Source organism: Gopherus evgoodei, chromosome 5, assembly GCF_007399415.2.
Source record: "Gopherus evgoodei ecotype Sinaloan lineage chromosome 5, rGopEvg1_v1.p, whole genome shotgun sequence".
Lineage (NCBI taxonomy): Eukaryota > Metazoa > Chordata > Testudines > Testudinidae > Gopherus > Gopherus evgoodei.
Window position 1 is genome coordinate 78,776,533 of NC_044326.1, and position 18,420 is coordinate 78,794,952.

Genomic DNA, 18,420 nt, shown 5'->3' on the forward strand with positions numbered 1-18,420 from the left:
CAGAGAAAGAAGTGCCAGAGACAATCAAATTGCTTCCAAGAGCATAAAAGGAGTATATGTGCAGTGTTTTTGGCCACAAAAAACTTGTAATACTTACCACTGAATGAAAAACTGGAGTTGTGAGAAATTCCACCGCTACCTTTTCCATTAGCCATTTACATTCACCTAAGGCAGATCAAAACTAGGTATCTCTTTTCATAAAAGGGGTTTGCATATATTCTTTAGGGGTGATTATGAACAGGTACCATAAAAACCCCTTGTTAAAGAGTTCTCATTTTCTCTAAATTTATGTTTCTTATATACAAGAAGAAAGATGCATCCCAGAACACACAGGCCATCTTTTACTGTGCAATACAGCAGCTTTGCAGTTTTCTCCACAGCTACAAAGCTACAGTAAAAGATCACACTAAAGGAGCTCTCCACCTATGATATGCATCTTCTCTGCAGCTAGTGCAGTGAGCCTGGCATCTGAAATCTGGTTCATGGGGTAGCCGGCTTACATCCTTTGGCAGCTGAAACTATTTAGAACTAACTTTAGCTGGAACTATTTAGAACTAACTTATAAGCTCTTTCCTACTGCATGGATGTTTGCGTATAACCATTAGAGTGATAAAAGTATGGTCTTCATAACACTATAGATTTTCTAAACTGAATTTCCAGCATGAAAGTTCTCTGCCTCAAAAGTATACCAGCTGTGCTGCTCATCAAGATAAGCAAAACAGTTTCCCCTTCACTGGGAAGATGCTTTCTTTGTCTTCTGATCTTTCTAAATTCCCATCCACTTCAGTTTATTTTTCCTATCAAAACCACCTGAGTTTAGACTGCAAGAAACACTCAAACATAAGAAAAGAAGAACTGAAATGTTTATACAAATTCAACTTTGTGAAGCTGTAAACCTAGATTTCAGCTTTCCTAGATTTCAGCTTTTTATGAAAAACCAAAAAAAAGATTTAGATTCTGTGTGAGGAGCAGGATTCTGTCTAACACTGGCTCCAATTAACTAGATTCCAGTGGAGAAATAGGAGAAAAGGAAAGCAACAGAATCTTTAAAACATGCATTTTTCATTTCGTTTTCACTGTGGAGACTTTTGAACATTGTGTGACTGTTTGAGCTGAATATTGCCATTGAGAAGGATATAGCCCACAGCACTCATATGTACAGCACTGTCGGCATGATTGCAGAACACTGTCTGTATTCTCCCTATGCACTAAGGCAGTGGGGGTTTTATTATTTATTTCATGCATCATTCAGTACTTGCTTTAGTGATTCTACACAGTCAGAACATATTGTATCTTTGGCACACAAAAAAGAGAAAGCATTAATCTTGTCTGCGCTTCCAGAGGTACATGATTGGTTACAAATTTTACTGTCATTAATCTACAGCATCACAAGCTACATCAATGGCTAGAAAATGTGTGTATCCATAAACAAACTAGGAAAGAAAGTTGTGCTTCAATAATAGAAAGTCTATTGGACAAGGATATCAGTTCCCAACAATATCACAAGCAAAACTTATTGGAAAAAAAAAAGATATACAGTATCAACATTGCTTAATGGGGAAAAAAAAGAATGCTATTTTGAAGAGAGGGTTCATTCTTTTATAGAAGAATGGCCATACTTGGTCAAGCCAATGCTCTGTCTAGCCCAGTATCCTGTCCTCAGACAGCCATCAATATCTGAATATTTTGGAAGTCATTCACTAGAGCAGGACAGGAATTTTTTGAAAATGTTTTCTCATTTAAAAAAAATGAGAATTTGTCAAAACTGTTCAAATTGTTCACTGAACAGGTTTGGTTTTGACAAATTTCTTGATTTATAACTGTCTGGAGAAAGAGTTGGGAAATTTTCAATACAAAAAGTTAGTTTTCCAAAAGGAAATGACTGTTTCAAAATTTTGGTTAATCAGCCTGAAAAAATGTCAACGTTTCCAAAATACAGTCTCAAGTGTCGTGACCCAGGTTTTTTTCCTTCCATTTTTCAGTCTCTGAAAATTGTTGATATTTTCACTTTTAGTCCTGATCTGAGATGGTAGTATCTGAATTCTCAAATATATTTGTGAAATGGGAAAACCGTTTCCCACCCAGCTCTATGTACTACTGAATTTTGCACATTAGAACATTTGGTTAGGCTACTGCAGACTGAGACCCCAGGAAGAGTTTGAAAGATTTGCCAAGGGTCTACTAAATACTGTAAAATATGTCAGAGTACTTGTCCAAGTATAGACACTGCATAAACAAGATTTATTTGCCCCTCAGATTCCCTGGTACTAAAATTCCCTACCACCATGTAAGCAGACACTATGCCGCCAACCCCCCAGCCACCACCACACCCAGGCCAATATATTTCCGTTTGTGACATTTCTTATTTCCACATAGTGGATTTGGGAATATCTTCAGATTCTATAGGAAGATCTGATAAGCTTAAGGTCCTTAGAAGAGCCAGTCAAGTGAAAGATGTTAATGAGTCTGAAAGCAAAGCCTTATCAGAAAAGTTACAGTACGATGAATGTAGTTATAAGGAACATTTGTTAAAATGAGGAATACTGTAGAAACCTGTAATACCTCTAAAACTGGAATTATTTTTTCAGTGTGCCATGCCAGATCCAAAACTTATGTTATTTTTATGGAGTTGTGATCTTTGTCAAATGTACTTTTTCTAATGACAATTTTTATCCTTCAGCTCCAACACCGGCAATTTCAATTAGAAGACTAGTAGCCCAAGTACTAGAAAACCATCCATATCTCTGTTTCTAATTCTTACCTGGCTAAAGAGAACCATTTGAAGAAATTCAACTGGAATTTCCAGGAGAGTTATTTCTAGGAAATGGTTTATTACAGGATTCAAGAAAAAAGTGACATCTACAGTAGAGTTAGTCAAATATTATGTATTGACTACATTCATTCATTTTTAAATTTTTCAATAATTTATTCAACAAATGCTTTTTCATGGTATTCAGCCAGTTCTATAACTGTACAAATACCATTTGTCAAATAATTTATTCAACTAATTTTTGTATGATATCCAGCTAGCTCTAATCCATGTCACAGAGTCAAGCTACTTGAATATAAATTAATGATATACATATTATGATGTTAGACTTTAGCACAAATACTAGTATATTTTTCCAGCAGAAAGAATAGTATCTGTTTTAACGTCACTTCATATGCTACCAGATCAGCAATAGGATAGTAATGAATTGGAGTAAAATCAAGGTACCCATTTCCATCCCAATACTTCAGTGATGGTGGGTTTTTTATGTTTAATCTTAACTTGGTCTATCCTAGCTTCTTAATGTTCCTTTTTATAAAACTTCATTCAATTCCCCCTCCCAAAGTTATAGAATTATATTCCCAGCTATACCTACAGTTTAATAGCTTTTTTGTGTGGGATGTAATTATGTTTTGCACTTAGTTGTGCAAAGAACCTTACATCCAAGAGTTGAACCAAAAATTCAGTTGAGAAATGTTTATGTTACAATCTTTAATTACATGATCACATACTGTGTTTTCCACAGACCCACGTCTCATTTAGTATGTAATATGGACCTGCTCTGGGAAGGAATCAGGGCTGTGTAGTGAAGGAGACTGATGTGTCAGGCCCCCTGCCTCATTTGTTGAAGGTGTTGGAAGATGCGTAGTGAACGAGGCGATGGGACTGTAGAAAGAAAAGAATTGGGCTCATGGTTAAGGAATGGTCATGGTCATGGAATGTCCCCCCCTCTATCCCTGCCTCTGCTTGAATGTTCCTATTTGATAATGGGAAAGTGAAACAGATGTTTAGTTAGCCACACTGTTTTCCTTGTTTTCTGGATACCTAATATAAGAAACCTGATGCCAGATTTGCTGAGAATTCAGCACAAAAACTGAAATCATTGGGACCTTTACATTCAGTACAGAAAGGATTCTGAAAATATTACAGTGTTCAAAAGTTAAGGTTGTTGGCTTTTCAAAAGGATACCCAAAATTACTGGACACTTCTGACAACTGACCATAAGTTCTATGTGCCTCAGTTCCCTGTTTGTAAAATGGAGATAATGCTAGCCAATGTCACTAAGGTGTTATGAAAATAGATTCACTAATGTTTGTGAAGAGCTCAGATGTTATGGTGAGAGCACCATAAAACTAGGAGGAATAATTCTGCATTCTGTACAGGATTGGGATGTCTTGCATTAAATATGGTCTGGAGCAACAGATTCAATGTTAGATGGGATGGGATCTGAGTTACTGCAGAGAATTCTTTCCTGAGTGCTGGCTGGTGAGTCTTGCCCACATGCTCAGGGTTTAGCTGATCGCCATATTTGGGGTCGGGAAGGAATTTTTCTCCGGGGCAGATTGGCAGAGGCCCTAGAGGGTTTTCGCCTTCCTCTGCAGCGTGGGGCACGGGTCACTGGCTGGTGGATTCTCTGCAGCTGGAGGTCTTCAAACCACAATTTGAAGACTTCAATAACTTGAACATAGGTTAGGGGTTTGTTATAGAAGTGGATGGGTAGGGTTCTGTGGCCTGCTTTGTGCAGGAGGTCAGACTAGATGATCATATTGGTCCCTTCTAACCCTAAAGTCTATGAGTCTATGAGGAGAAAAGATATATTAAACAGTCTATTTACTCAATTAGGCAGGGTCCTTTGAAAATACAGTAGGTTATGTAATAAAATACTGTCATAATGCATAGGTACAAGAAGGCTAGTACAGATAACTAATTCTGGAATCCCAAGACTTGAGTACTTAACTTTTCAACCTTAACACTACACAACTACATTAAAAATTGCACTAAAGGAATTCTCACACATGAGAAGTTCAGTGACAATAAAGGGACATTACCATTTATTGTAAACCATTTCACCAGATTTCTCACACAGAAGCGCAGTCTCCAAGGAAATAGCATTGACCATTTGTCAGTTTCTTGAGTATTAAAAATGGAACTAAGAAATTGTTAACTTAAGCTTTTACCAATGAAATAGTAATTAAACAAAAATACCCCTTAAACTTTGGTTTTCTATTGTCATTGCCTCTCTGAAATCTAGCCCTTTCCACAGCAGACTTCAAATCAAACTCCTTTAGCATGGGTGCATCTACTTCAGGATAGCTAATTGTTCAGATTAAATACAAGAAAAATATAGACAATTAAGATATTTAAAATACATCAAAGTAACTGTAGTCAGAAATATCCTAAAATTGCTATGAAGTTCATCTTTCCACAATTATAGGCTAGACTGTCTAGATGAATTGCTCTTTCTTCCACAGAGAAATATGAAATGTTTGGATTTATATTTTACACATTTGGATTTTCAGCAAAAGTGAACTACTACTTGATACAAATTATTTTCAAATGGTTTTGGATGGTGTATGGAAGAGAGACCTGAAGATAAATGTGTGTTTCATTGCTGTTAGTCACACTGCTATAGACTGTGGGCCCAATTTAGTAAAATGTCACCTAGATTCCAAAGAGTGGAAACCCACCCAATGTGCAAGAATACAAAGACTACAAACAGTGGACATAGGCTGATTTGATCAGCCATGGCCCTATTGTATGTACATTAGAGAATATCCATATATTCTGTAGCATTTTTCCACAGGTGATTGACATTAATAGCCCTAACATTTCCCGGGTCAACAAAATATTTATCTACATATACTTCAGCCAAAACAATGGAGTAGTATTTATCAGCTATGAATGAATTCAGAAATATTTAACAGATTATATGCTTCAATCTTTGGACTGAATTAGTTGGATTAGATGGAATCATCTGACATGAAATAGTTTTCTGGTAGTGCTCAAAAAATATTGACCAGCCAACCAGACAAAACATGTTGATTATACTCCAGTTGGCAGAGACATTAAGCATAATTAACTCAAATTAATATCCACTAAAATTACAACTTCATCTCCCAATGTCATTATATTGTACAAAAAAAATAAAATATTTAGCTGCTGTTAGATAAATCCAGGAGAAGTTTAAGATTATTCAGCCCAGCCAAATTGGCTTGATTCTTAACCTTACTCTGCTGCCAAAAGTTAATTCACAGTTCAGGTCTTGTAGATAGAAATCTTTTTTTCAAAGACATGAAATTTTCACTCTCACATTTGGGTCAGGACCCTGTTTATCTCTGGTGACCTAGTGCCCCTGTGGGCTGCACTCAGCTGCATTTGTCAATCACATCATAAGTCCGTATATTCAGTGGAGCAAGGATTTTTTAAATAACTGCATTTTTTAAATAACTGGAGATTAATAAATGTTGACCTCTATGATGATCAGCCATAGATAGGAAAAGGTGTAAGTTTCATGCTATAATTAGGGCGAACCAAGTTTTAAGAATGGTGGTGCCTGTGTGTGGTTTTCAGCATCTTTAAGACCAGGAACATTCTGAACTGAGAACACAATCTTCCCAGTTGGAAGCAGCTGCAGCTGGAGATCGAACCTAAGGAAACAGCGGCACTGGATGTAGTTTGTAAAGAAAGGCCCTTCTCATAGGCTTACTTGATTATTTCTGTTACTTCATTTGCTTGTTGTTTTGATGAAGTTAGAGTAATTGGGCCACATCCTTGGCAGGTTTGTATTGGGGTCACTCCATTGAAGTTTGAAAAGTAGTTAAATTGAAAGACATAATTATTTTACTGGCTCTGAGGAGACAACATAGAGATGGTCCTAAACCAAAACCCCAGATCCAAACACCAAACTTTGGGTGGGTTTTGAATCCTAGTAAAAAATCCAGATCTGAATGTCAGAACTGGCTTCTTTCACTAATGAGCAGAGCCAAAACCTCAACATTTCAGAATATCAGATCTTTTGCAGCTTGAGCACATCATAAGATAAAATATACATTGGAGAGAGGAAGGAACACATATGGGCTTCAATTCTGTACCTGGTTCCATTCACTTTGTGATGCGCCACAAGCACAAAGCAGTCCTAAACCCAAATGATCCACATCCTGGAGAATCACCATGGGGCTGGGAAGGAGGGTAGGGCAAGACACATAGTGTTTATCATAATAGCTCCTATGCCACTCATCCTGCCAGCAGAGGATGGCTGGTCGAAGGGGAAAAATAAGTATGGCTCAACTTCTCTGTGCCCTTATTCCCAGTTGCTCTTGTCAGTTACCAGGCTCACCGCACCTCTAGTCTCTCTTGAGTACCCCCCTTTTCACATAATTTTTCCACTCTCAGAGCAGGCTTTAGACTGCTCTCCCCTGGTACTAACCGGGATTATCTCACTTGGTCTGACTAGATTCAGCCCCAGCAACATCCTGGGAGCAATGACGGTGTCCAGTCAACCTTCTTAAAGCAAAAAGGATGTATTTAGAGCCAAAGGAGTTCAGAGAACAATATCTTAAACACATAAATACATACTTGTCCAGCTTACTACGTGTCTACCCATCTTCTACCTGGGGATCCTGAAAGGTTTAAGCTTTCTACAGAACGGTGTGTGGGGTCTGGGTGAGAATCTTTTCCCTTAACTTGCAAACCAGTTCACTCTCTGCTTAAGGCAGTGTGTCTTTAAACCCTCCTCATTCTTTTCATTACCCCTCTTTGCTGATGCCAAGTCACTTTTTAAACTGCTAATAGCCCAGTACTCAATTTCCTAAAGAAAGAAAGTATTGTAACGGCATCCCAGCTCCAAAAACACTGCCAGAACAGCATTCCAGTATAATCTGAGCCCTTTGATTTGATAGCTTCCCAAACTGGCAAAAGAAGGTTTGCCACTTAAATGCAGGTTTCAGAGTAGCAGCCGAAGAAGTGGGCTGTAGCCCACGAAAGCTTATGCTCAGATAAATTTGTTAGTCTCTAAGGTGCCACAAGTTCTCCTGTTCTTTTTTCACTTAAATGCAGATATGATGTATGATTCTCAAAACAAATAGCTTTCCTTCTGTCTTTCAAGGATGTGCTGGTATGCTTTATCTGGGAACTACTGTCCTTTCCCCCTCCGTCAAGATAAACATGTAAAAGAATTCCACTTATCCAATGTAACTAAAATCTCAAATTCAAACACAGTATTAATAAATAATGTACCAGCTCCATGTCAGACATAGCTGCAACATGCATTGGGGCTGTTGGTAAATGGCACAGATTACCGCAGTTTTGGAGGGTGGGAGGGGGCGCAGTTCTCAGCCAAGCAGACTCAGGATTGTAGGAGCACAAAGGACATCTCTCATAGATGCCAAGCCAGAAGAGACCATTGTAATCATCCAGTCTGACCTCCTTGGTAAGTTATCAATTAACCTCACTATTAAAATGTATGCCTTATTTCCAGTCTGAATTTGTTTAATTTCAATTTATAGGCATTGGTTCATGTTTCTCCATATATTGAGGAGTCTATCAAATATTAGTTCCTCATATAGGAAGTTACAGACTAATCAAGTCATCCCTTAACCTTCTCTTTGTTAAGCTAAATTGACTGAGCTCCTTGAGTCCATCACTATAAGACATGTTTTCTAATTCTTTAATCATTCTTGTGGCTCTTCTCGCTCCAATTTAATATCCTCCTTCTCGAACTGTTGGCACCAGAACTGGACACAGTGTTCTAGCAATGGTCACACTAGTGCCAAATACACCCATATAAAACAAACAAACAACAACACACCCAACCACACATGGTCTACTGCTATTTGAGATTTCCCCCATTCATGCATCCAAGGATCACATTAGCCTTTTGGCCACATCATTGCACTGGGAGCTCATGTTCAGCTGATTATTCACCTACAACACCAAATCACTTTTAGAGTTACTGCTTCCCAGGATAGAGCCCCCCTCCCTCATCTAAGTATGGTCTACATTTTGGTCCTAGATGCATACATTTATATTTAGTCATATTGAAACAGTTTGCTTGCCCTCTGTTTATCAGGAGATAAATGGTTGTAAATGGCTCTGTTTATTTGCAAGCTTTCCTGTGTTTGTGTAAGCCAGCCCAGGAAGAATGGTGGAATTCATCTGAAACCTGGTGCTTTTCCACTTAAAAGGGGATGGGGGGGGGGAAATCCAGAGAGACAAAAGATTCCTGTCTTGTGCCAATGCTATAAAAGGAGGCTGCCAGTCATGAGAACACCCCTAGTTTCCACCTAAGATGTCTGCTGGAATTCACATGGACTGTACCTGGGGAAAGGATTGGGCCCAAACTAGGAAGGAATCTAGTCTGTGAAGAAGCTTATTGGAACATCTGAAGGTGAGATTTTACCTGTAAACAGTTTCTTAATGTATTAGGTTTAGACTTGCTTGTTTTGCATTATTGTGCTAGATAACTTACTTCATTCTGTCTGATATTACTTGAAACCACTAAAATCCTACTTTTTATACTTAATAAAATCATTCTTGTTTATTAACCCAGAGTAAATGATTAATATCTGAATGAGCAAACAACTGTGCATCTCCTTCTATGTCAGTGTTACAGAGCACGGACAATTTATGTGTTTATCCTCTATGAGCTTTAGAAAAGAGTAAAACTGATTTATTTGAGGTTTGGATCCCATTGGGAACTGGGTGACTGGGTGCTAGAGATAGGTGACCTCCTGAGCATTTTTTGGTAAAGTCTGGAGCTTTGGGGGCATGGATCAGACCTGGGTCTGTGTTGTAGCAGGCTAGCATGTCTGGTTCAACCAGGCAGGGTTCTGGAAGTCCCACGCTGGCAGGGAAAATGAGCTCAGAGGTAACTTCAGGACATCAGGTGATAGTCTCAAGGGAGTCACTGTGACTGAACCTGTCACACTATGCAGTTCTTTATCTGTCAAGATTAGTTCTAATATAGAATTTTGTCATATTGGATGCAACACTTTCTGATTTAGGAAACTGTCATCTTAAGAATATTTAGAAGTTCCAAGGATGTTTTAGGACTGGCAGCACGAGACCTTCAGCATGTCACTCAAATTGAAGTCTCTCATGATTGTGCAACTTTTTTTTCCAGGAGGCGGGGGTTATATATTACACACTGATAGGTTCCCTGGTGTGATTTGGTGGTTTGTAGCAGATATAAACTAATACCGCATCTTGTGCTTTATCTGTTGAGACAGTGTTTCCCAAATTTGGGATGCCGCTTGTGTAGGGAAAGCCTCTGGTGGGCTGGGCCAGTTTGTGTACCTGCCGCATCCGCAGGTCCAGCTGATCACGGCTCCCACTGGGGGCCACGGTTCGCTGTTCCAGGCCAATGGGAGCTGCTGGAAGCAGCGTAGGCTGAGGGAGGTGCTGGCCGCTGCTTTCAGCAGCTCCCATTGGCCTGGAGCAGCGAACCACAGCCAGTGGGAGCCACGATCAGCCAGACCTGTGGACGCGGCTGGTACACAAACTGGCCTGGCCCACCAGGGGCTTTCCCAAGTGGCGTCCCAAGTCTGGGAAACACTGTTAGGACATAAATGCTTCCTTATGGATCAAAGATCCCTTTGTACCCCACTCCACAGAGGACTTCACCCACTGCTGAGGATCTGGCCCATAATATTTAATTAGAAAGCAAGAAGTTCTACCTAGGATTCCAGTGATCTTTACCTGGTGATATAACTCATATAATGGAAAGTAACAATACAAATGCATTACATTTATATGGAAAATAACTCCATTAATTAAAAATAGAGGGAGTTTAACAAAACTGATGACTTCCTAAGTTGCTTTTATCTTGAACTTTAAAACCCAATGAAGTATTCCATAATATTACTACAATTTAACTAGCTGCACTTAATGACTTCTTATAATTAAGTTAATACCTAAATTAGGTTTTGTATTTCAGTAAGACAAAAAAATTAAATATAAAAAGAGTATTAAACTAAAAATGACAGCTTGTGTATACACATGTATGTACACACAGTGGAAATGTAACATGTCCCTAAGAACTGGCTGACCATAACACGTCTGGAATGGGGAGCAAGGAACCACCTTCCCCTCTTTCTGACCTTGCATGGACTGCATGAGGACCACACAGAATTGCACCCCCTGCACTAAATTACTCCCTGGTGATGCCCCAAAGTGGATGGAGTGGGGCAGAAAATATGTGGAGCTGTGGCTCAGCTGACTAGCTGTGCAGGGAGAAGATGCTTCACTTTTTGCGCATTGCCATCTGCACTTGTGAACTTTGAGGAATTCCTTCCCAGATGGTATAGTCTCAGTCTAAGTGAACTACACAGCAGTATATCTCCATGGTTTCTGACTTGAATGTTCATGTGCACGCTCTTCACGTTTCACAAGCCCTTTTATCTGAAGGGGCACATTATGGCAAGAGCAGGAAAAAAGATGGATTCAGCTAATGTCCTGAGAAACAGACTGTATATGTTTGTGCTCATTTCCCTTATATGGATTTATTATTATTTCAAAGACACTGCAAATGAAGGGCCTAATCCTGCAAGGTGCTGAGCACTCCCCATTCTCATTAAAGTCAGCCAAATTCTGCTCTGTTAAGCCACAGATAATAAGGAGCAACAGCATTGAAGTAATAAATAAACAAACAAGTAAGTCATTTTGTCTCCAGATTTACAGCAGAATTTGACCTAAGGGGACAGTTGAGGGCACTCAGCATCATGTAGGAACAGAGCCAAAGTTTGGTCATTTCTATGACTGAAGAAAGTAGACTAGTACATAAGTACCAGCATATGTTTTTAATGTCACTTTCCTTTTAAAGCTGTTTTTACTGTAAGGTTGCTACAGCTTGTTTCCCCATGGTAACCATAAAAATTTAATTTCTACTCTAAATATTTAAATCCCAATCAGACCTGTTAACATTTTACCAAACAAACACAAAGGAGTCATGTGATTACTTTGCATTAATCCAGGCAGACAGGGAGATTTATCTACTGTAATGGTTTGGATTTTGGGATAGAGATTTCTTAGAAGCTTTAAATGTAATGTATTCTGAGATAATCTATTTGTTCCAAGAAAAGCTAGTTACAACACATTAGTAAACTGTCAGGTACTGGAATGTAATTTCCTGCATATTTTTCAACTATAAATTAAAGCATTAAAGAATTGCCATATCAGGGAGTTAGCAAGTTTTTTAAATGTTTGCAGTGTTTAGGCTAACATGATGTAAAGTTATCAGCACTAAAATTCCACTAAATTATTTGGTTTTTTTTTAAATAGATTTAAAAAAGTATCCCTACCTAGTCATCAGGTCAGCATTTTCTGAGAGCTATCACATAGTAGTAACTCAGAGGTGATTATTCAAATTAGATTGTATGCTCTGTAGGGCTGGGACTGTCTTTTTGTTCTTTCTTTGTACAACACTGAGTACAAAAGTGTCCTGTTCTAGGACTTGGACTCCTAGATAACAGGATAAATAAATAGAAATATATTTCAGTAGTGCTCAGAGGCTCCAATCAGTTTAAAAGCAAAAGTTTATGAAGACATGATCTCTAAATTTAATTGGCACAAGGTGCAACCAATTATTAGGGAAAAAGGGGAAGGGGGAAGAAGCAGAGGATAACATTAATAAGATCAGTTATATATGTTTCCTATTGCATAAATTGATGATTCCAGATCATTACAAAGTTTTCTGTTGTTGCCTTTTTATATTAAAGGTGCCTGTTAACTTTGTAGGCACAGTAGATGAATAATGAAACAGGTCCAGTGCTAATTGCTGAACTGTGATATTTCAAATTATTATTCACAGAAAATTTGCACAGTTCAGTATTTATGGATTCCTAGTTTTCCATGTTTTATTATTAAATTTGTTGAAAAAACTAAATACTAAACACTTCAGTAAGTGACTTAATGTTGATCTCAGAACAGTTCTATACCAGAAAAACTCCATTGACTGCGAGTGACTCATGCCTTATTGTAACTGTTCTATTGATTTTAAAAAAGTAAAAAATATTTTTAGCAATATTGACTTGAGAAAATGAGTCAAAATAGAAAAGAAAAGTCATTTTGCACAGTTTTTGAATCCTACTATCAGCAGAAATTAGATTTGTTTGAGAAAATAAAAATCCTGATTTTTTCCTTAAAAAAAAAAAAATGGACTTATGCCTCAGATTTACAAGAAAGAATTTCCACAGGCTAATCTCCCTACCTCCCAGGGAGAAAATAGTTACAGGAAATGAAAACATTCTTTGAACAATCTCATAGTTGTAGCCAGGGGCACATATTCGGCAACAAGAATGCAATATTTTCTGTTAGAACAAATAAAACTTATTATGTGTGTAAAGCTGTTGAAGAAGTGTGATGTATTCTTTTAACATGCACAATGTATTCCTTTTAGTAATGAACATAAGAAGAGGGAATAAAACAATTTGATCTACAACACAGGAAATGCAAGTCTTCTGAACCTACAGTATGACATTAAAAGTGATGATTAACACATTTGTGTTATCTGTAGTATTCTCCCCACCACAATATGACCGTAAACTTTTCTCCTGCGGTAAAATACCCATGGTGGATTCTGTGCTGCGCTTGACAGCCCAGAAGGGTGGGGAGAGTTTGGCTAAAGTGGCTAAGATACCTTTGTGTCATCCTGGTGTTCTCCAGAGCCTGAATTGCCCCTTTATCCCAGCATAATTTAGACAGACCTGAGGTCGGGGTGTCTAAATTATGGCATCCTCTCTGGGCTGCTTTAAAGGCCACACCACTGCCTGGATACTCTGTGGCCCTGGACAGGAGGCAGCGCTGCCTCCTACACACCTCCCTCACATGCCAGGGCTTCCAAGGGATTATTGGAAGGCAGCCTTATGGCTGACACTTGCAGCGCCTGTGTCAAGGAAATATTCCCCCAGATGTAATCAGGACTTTGAGCCTCTCTGGCCCTTGTATTGAACATAAAGGGGCCAGAGCACCTCCAGGTTTCAATTATACTGACTGTACATTTCCTCCTCTAATAGCTGCATCTTCGATTTGCATTTTTGGAAAAAAGTCATCAAGCTGATTTTTAAACTGAGGAATTGTGCTTATATTGCTGAATTAGCAGCACAATACATATTCCAACCATCTTTTCTATAAAGAAATTTCTACCTAAATTGCTTGTACAGGAGACTTTCCTCAATCTAAGTCCATGTTTTTAAATGAGTAACTATCAGTCCTTTCCTTTATGGATCATATATATAATGTAACTTAGATCTTTGAAATCCTCTTCAGTTTCCTCTTTACTGAGCCACAATACTCATCATCATCTTACATATGCATTTTCCTTCAAGATCTGGATCATTTTGGATTTAAATGGCATTGTAGGATGTATCTAAGCATTGTATTTTACTTGAATTAAAATAAACCTAATTTTTTCAGAGGAAAAATTATGGCCTTGGAATTCAGTGCTGCAACAAGTGAATTACCATCATGCATTCATTAAACCCTTAACTGAAGGCTTGTGAACTCCTGGGCATTCTGTGACGTGAAAGTATTACCAGCAGGAGTTTTTATAACAATGATATAGATGGACAAGAGGGTGTTAGATACTTCAAGGAAAGACCAGGCTACAAAAGTTTGAAACAGACATTGAAATAGTGGTACAGAGAAAAATCCTACTTATTTCACCCCACAATGGAAAGCAATGTAATATCTTAACTACAGCATCTGAAATAGCATTGGTGAAAGCATTAACAATCATGGGGAATGGAAGCCATGAGCCTCCTAAAGCTTGAGAGGGTGAATAGAAGGTCAAGTAGACCAGGGATTGAGAGTCTTGACTCCCTAGGGGCCCTATACAAGGGATTTCAGAAGTGTGGAGTGGGTACTCTGAGCAGCTCATTGGGTCAGAAAGAATCAGGGATGCACGATTGCTGCCCTGCCTTCTCCACCCTATGAACCACCAGAGGTTCATAAAGGGTTTTCATTGCAAACCAAAGGAGGTTTGTGTGATAGAAATGGAAATAGAATCACTATACATTTCTCTAACCTTCTCCTCCTGCATCTTTGAGCTGCTCCTGAATATACCACACACCCAAAAAAGAGACAGGTAACTCCCCACCTGGATCACTCAATTCCTGACACCACACATCCAATCATAACTGGTATGGAGAGCACAGGGCAGAGAGGATATCAGGAGAAGGAATGGAGGATAGAAGAAGAGAACTTAAGGCTTTCATCGTCTGCACTGGGACCTCCATTTGTCACTGGCTAGTCTCAGAATCAAGTAGCTTCAAAGATGGTACAAAAACAGGCACACCAAGGCCAGGTCAAAGGATTCGGTCCCATGACCTCTTCCATATCCCTTAATGTAAGTCAATGGCAGAATGGAAGTATTCACCTTTTCAAATATTGTAGAAGTTTTCTTGACCTGTTACCCAGATCCATATAATTACATACAATTTAGGTTTTATAGAACTGTAATCTATGGAATGCTATAGGGACACTTCCCCTTAAACCCTCACCACCCCCCAGAGAAGATGCAGCCATGAATTATTTGGAAGATTGAACTTACATTTCATGACATTTCACAGATGCAATAAAAGTATTAAATAAATTCTGGAATTCCCAAAGAGTACTTCTGCTAAAACTGATGAGCTCAAGTGTTCATTTGCCTCCACTCCATGAAAATAATTTCTAAAGTCACTTAATGAGTGAAAGAGTGAAAAGGAGCATGGAGAATAAAACAAGTGGAAATCCAGTGATACATGGAATATATTCAGATGCCAGTGAGTCTGGTATGGTTGTGGAACTGTTAGGTTTTGTTTATTCTTTGAAGATAAAGTTTGCATTTTGTTTCTTAATGGAAATATTACTTATTGTTAAGGGCAAGTTGAACAGGATTTACATCTGTTCCAGTTATTCATTGGAAAATGTAAGGACTTACATATACAACAAGTGTGTCTGTAAGCCACAATTGTGTCATTTGAGAATGCAGTTTGCAGTAAAATTTTGATAAAATTGGAGTAAAATCAAGGTACCCATTTCCATCCCAATACTTCAGTGATGGTGGGTTTTTTATGTTTAATCTTAACTTGGTCTATCCTAGCTTCTTAATGTTCCTTTTTATAAAACTTCATTCAATTCCCCCTCCCAAAGTTATAGAATTATATTCCCAGCTATACCTACAGTTTAATAGCTTTTTTGTGTGGGATGTAATTATGTTTTGCACTTAGTTGTGCAAAGAACCTTACATCCAAGAGTTGAACCAAAAATTCAGTTGAGAAATGTTTATGTTACAATCTTTAATTACATGATCACATACTGTGTTTTCCACAGACCCACGTCTCATTTAGTATGTAATATGGACCTGCTCTGGGAAGGAATCAGGGCCGATGTACATAGCAGAAGGGCATTGTTGGCATATGATGGTGTATATTACATTGGTGGATGTGCTATGTACATCGGCCAAACTGGACAGTCGCTACGGAAAAGGATAAATGGACACAAATCAGATGTTAGGAATGGCAATATACAAAAACCTGTAGGAGAACACTTCACTTCAACCTCCCTGGCCACACAGTAGCAGATCTTAAGGTGGCCATCCTGCGGCAAAAAAACTTCGGGACCAGACTTCAAAGAGAAACTGCTGAGCTTCAGTTCATCTGCAAATTTGACACCATCGGCTCAGGATTAAACAAAGACTATGAATGGCTTGCCGCCTACAAAACCAGTTTCTCCTCCCTTGGTTTTAACACCTCAGCTGCTAGAACAGGGCCTCATCCTCCCTCAGTGAACTAACCTTGTTATCTCTAGCTTGCTTCTTGTTTGCATATATATACCTGCCCCTGGAAATTTCCACTACATGCATCCGACGAAGTGGGTATTCACCCACGAAAACTCATGTTTCAAAACGTCTATTAGTCTATAAGGTGCCACAGGATTCTTTGCTGCTTTTACAGATCCAGACTAACATGGCTACCCCTCTGATACTTGTCTTCCTGTGTACAAGCAGGAATCAACAATGATCTTACTCAAAATTTAGAAATGACATCACTACTGAGATTAGGAAAAACAAAACTACTGGAAAAGAAAGTTTACAATGATAGATCACAGTTGCTCTGTAAAGACATGTGCATTTTAATTATTGTAAGTTTTTAAATATACACAAAATGCTGAAAATATACACACTGTCCTTACAACAACTGGCCATTCAGTAGCGGGGTCCAATTACCAAAGAACTCCCAGTCTAAAAAGGCATGAGCAGTATGCTACAAGGCATGAAAAATATGCAATACATACATGTTAGCTTTTAATAGGGCTCTACAGTAAGACAGTAAAACATTCTAGCTATAAGCTGACTCCATGGCCCTGGGATGCTCTGACTAATGCTCTTCAGCCAGGAAAATTTGTTCTTTATTCAGAGGAGAAAAGATCTTTTCAACAGCCATAGAATGTCAGCTGCCATAACTTCCTTACAACCTGATATCTATAAGAACTGGGCTAAAGAGAAATTATACAGGAGAATTGCTTGAATATGGGAGCAAATTCTTCCTGATTAAGTGAACTTCACTGACTGCCATCTGACCCTATGTCCCATTCCCCAGATTAGCCAATCAAAAGAAGACATTTTCTCCACCCCCAAGAGATTTTCAACTGCCTTCACTTTACCCTCCTCTCTATCATTTTTCATAAAGGCTCTGTCACTACTGTTCTCCCTATGTTAGTGCTCCCTATTATAAATATATTAAGGTATTTTGCTTGAAGGGGGTAGTGTTTCTTTTACTTCTTTTAAAAACCCAAACAAGCCTGATCTTGAAGCTTTAACAAGTTGTAAAACTGCATAATTACATAAGTCCACTGGAAATCCAATGAAGCATATGGTATTTGGAAACGTATACAAGCCGCAAGACATTACAATTTACCTTTTCACTATCTAGTTCTTTATCAAAATAAAAAAGTAAAAAAAAAAAAAAACTCACTCCACACAAACACATCCCTTTCCCAACAAGATGGTACACATGTTATGTTTGAGGCCTATCCATCTGCTTGTAGTTCAACTCTTGGGTGCTGGAATACTTCTCACAACTTGCACAGTCTGGGAACAGAGAGAAAAACGGTTGGGGTGGGGGTGGAGGAAAGAGTTCACTGAGTATGAAACTCACTCTTCCTGGGCAGATATACAATTCTCAGGTACAGAGTGTTTCATTTTCATTGGCTTCCATGGTGAACAAAAACTTTCTTCAGAACACATCAGCCGTGTGCAGAATCAGCATCTTCTGGAACTGATTTATTCTGTACAAGCAAGTAGTCTGCTCAAACTTGGGCAGCCTGGAAATCTGCAGATATTTTCAGTAGTATTGATCCCATGGGTCATTAATGATTTTGTTTCAGTAGCCACATAGAAATCAGTCACCTCTGGGCAGAGACCATGTCATTCTCCTCCATGTAAATTGTAGTTTGAGCAGGCATTGTCATCCTCCTGCTCTCTCCACTCTGGATTTCGCCAGAGCTTTGCTTAGCTGTCAGAGAGATAAGAAGCTCCCTCTGTCCCTCTCCTGGGTTGAGGCTGGCAGGTAGCTCCATGATGCTGCCTCCTGGGTCATAGTGCCCATCATTGTTATCTTCTGTGTGTGCTGGGCCCCATTTCTGGATAACTGGTGAGGGGGCAGGGCCAGGAG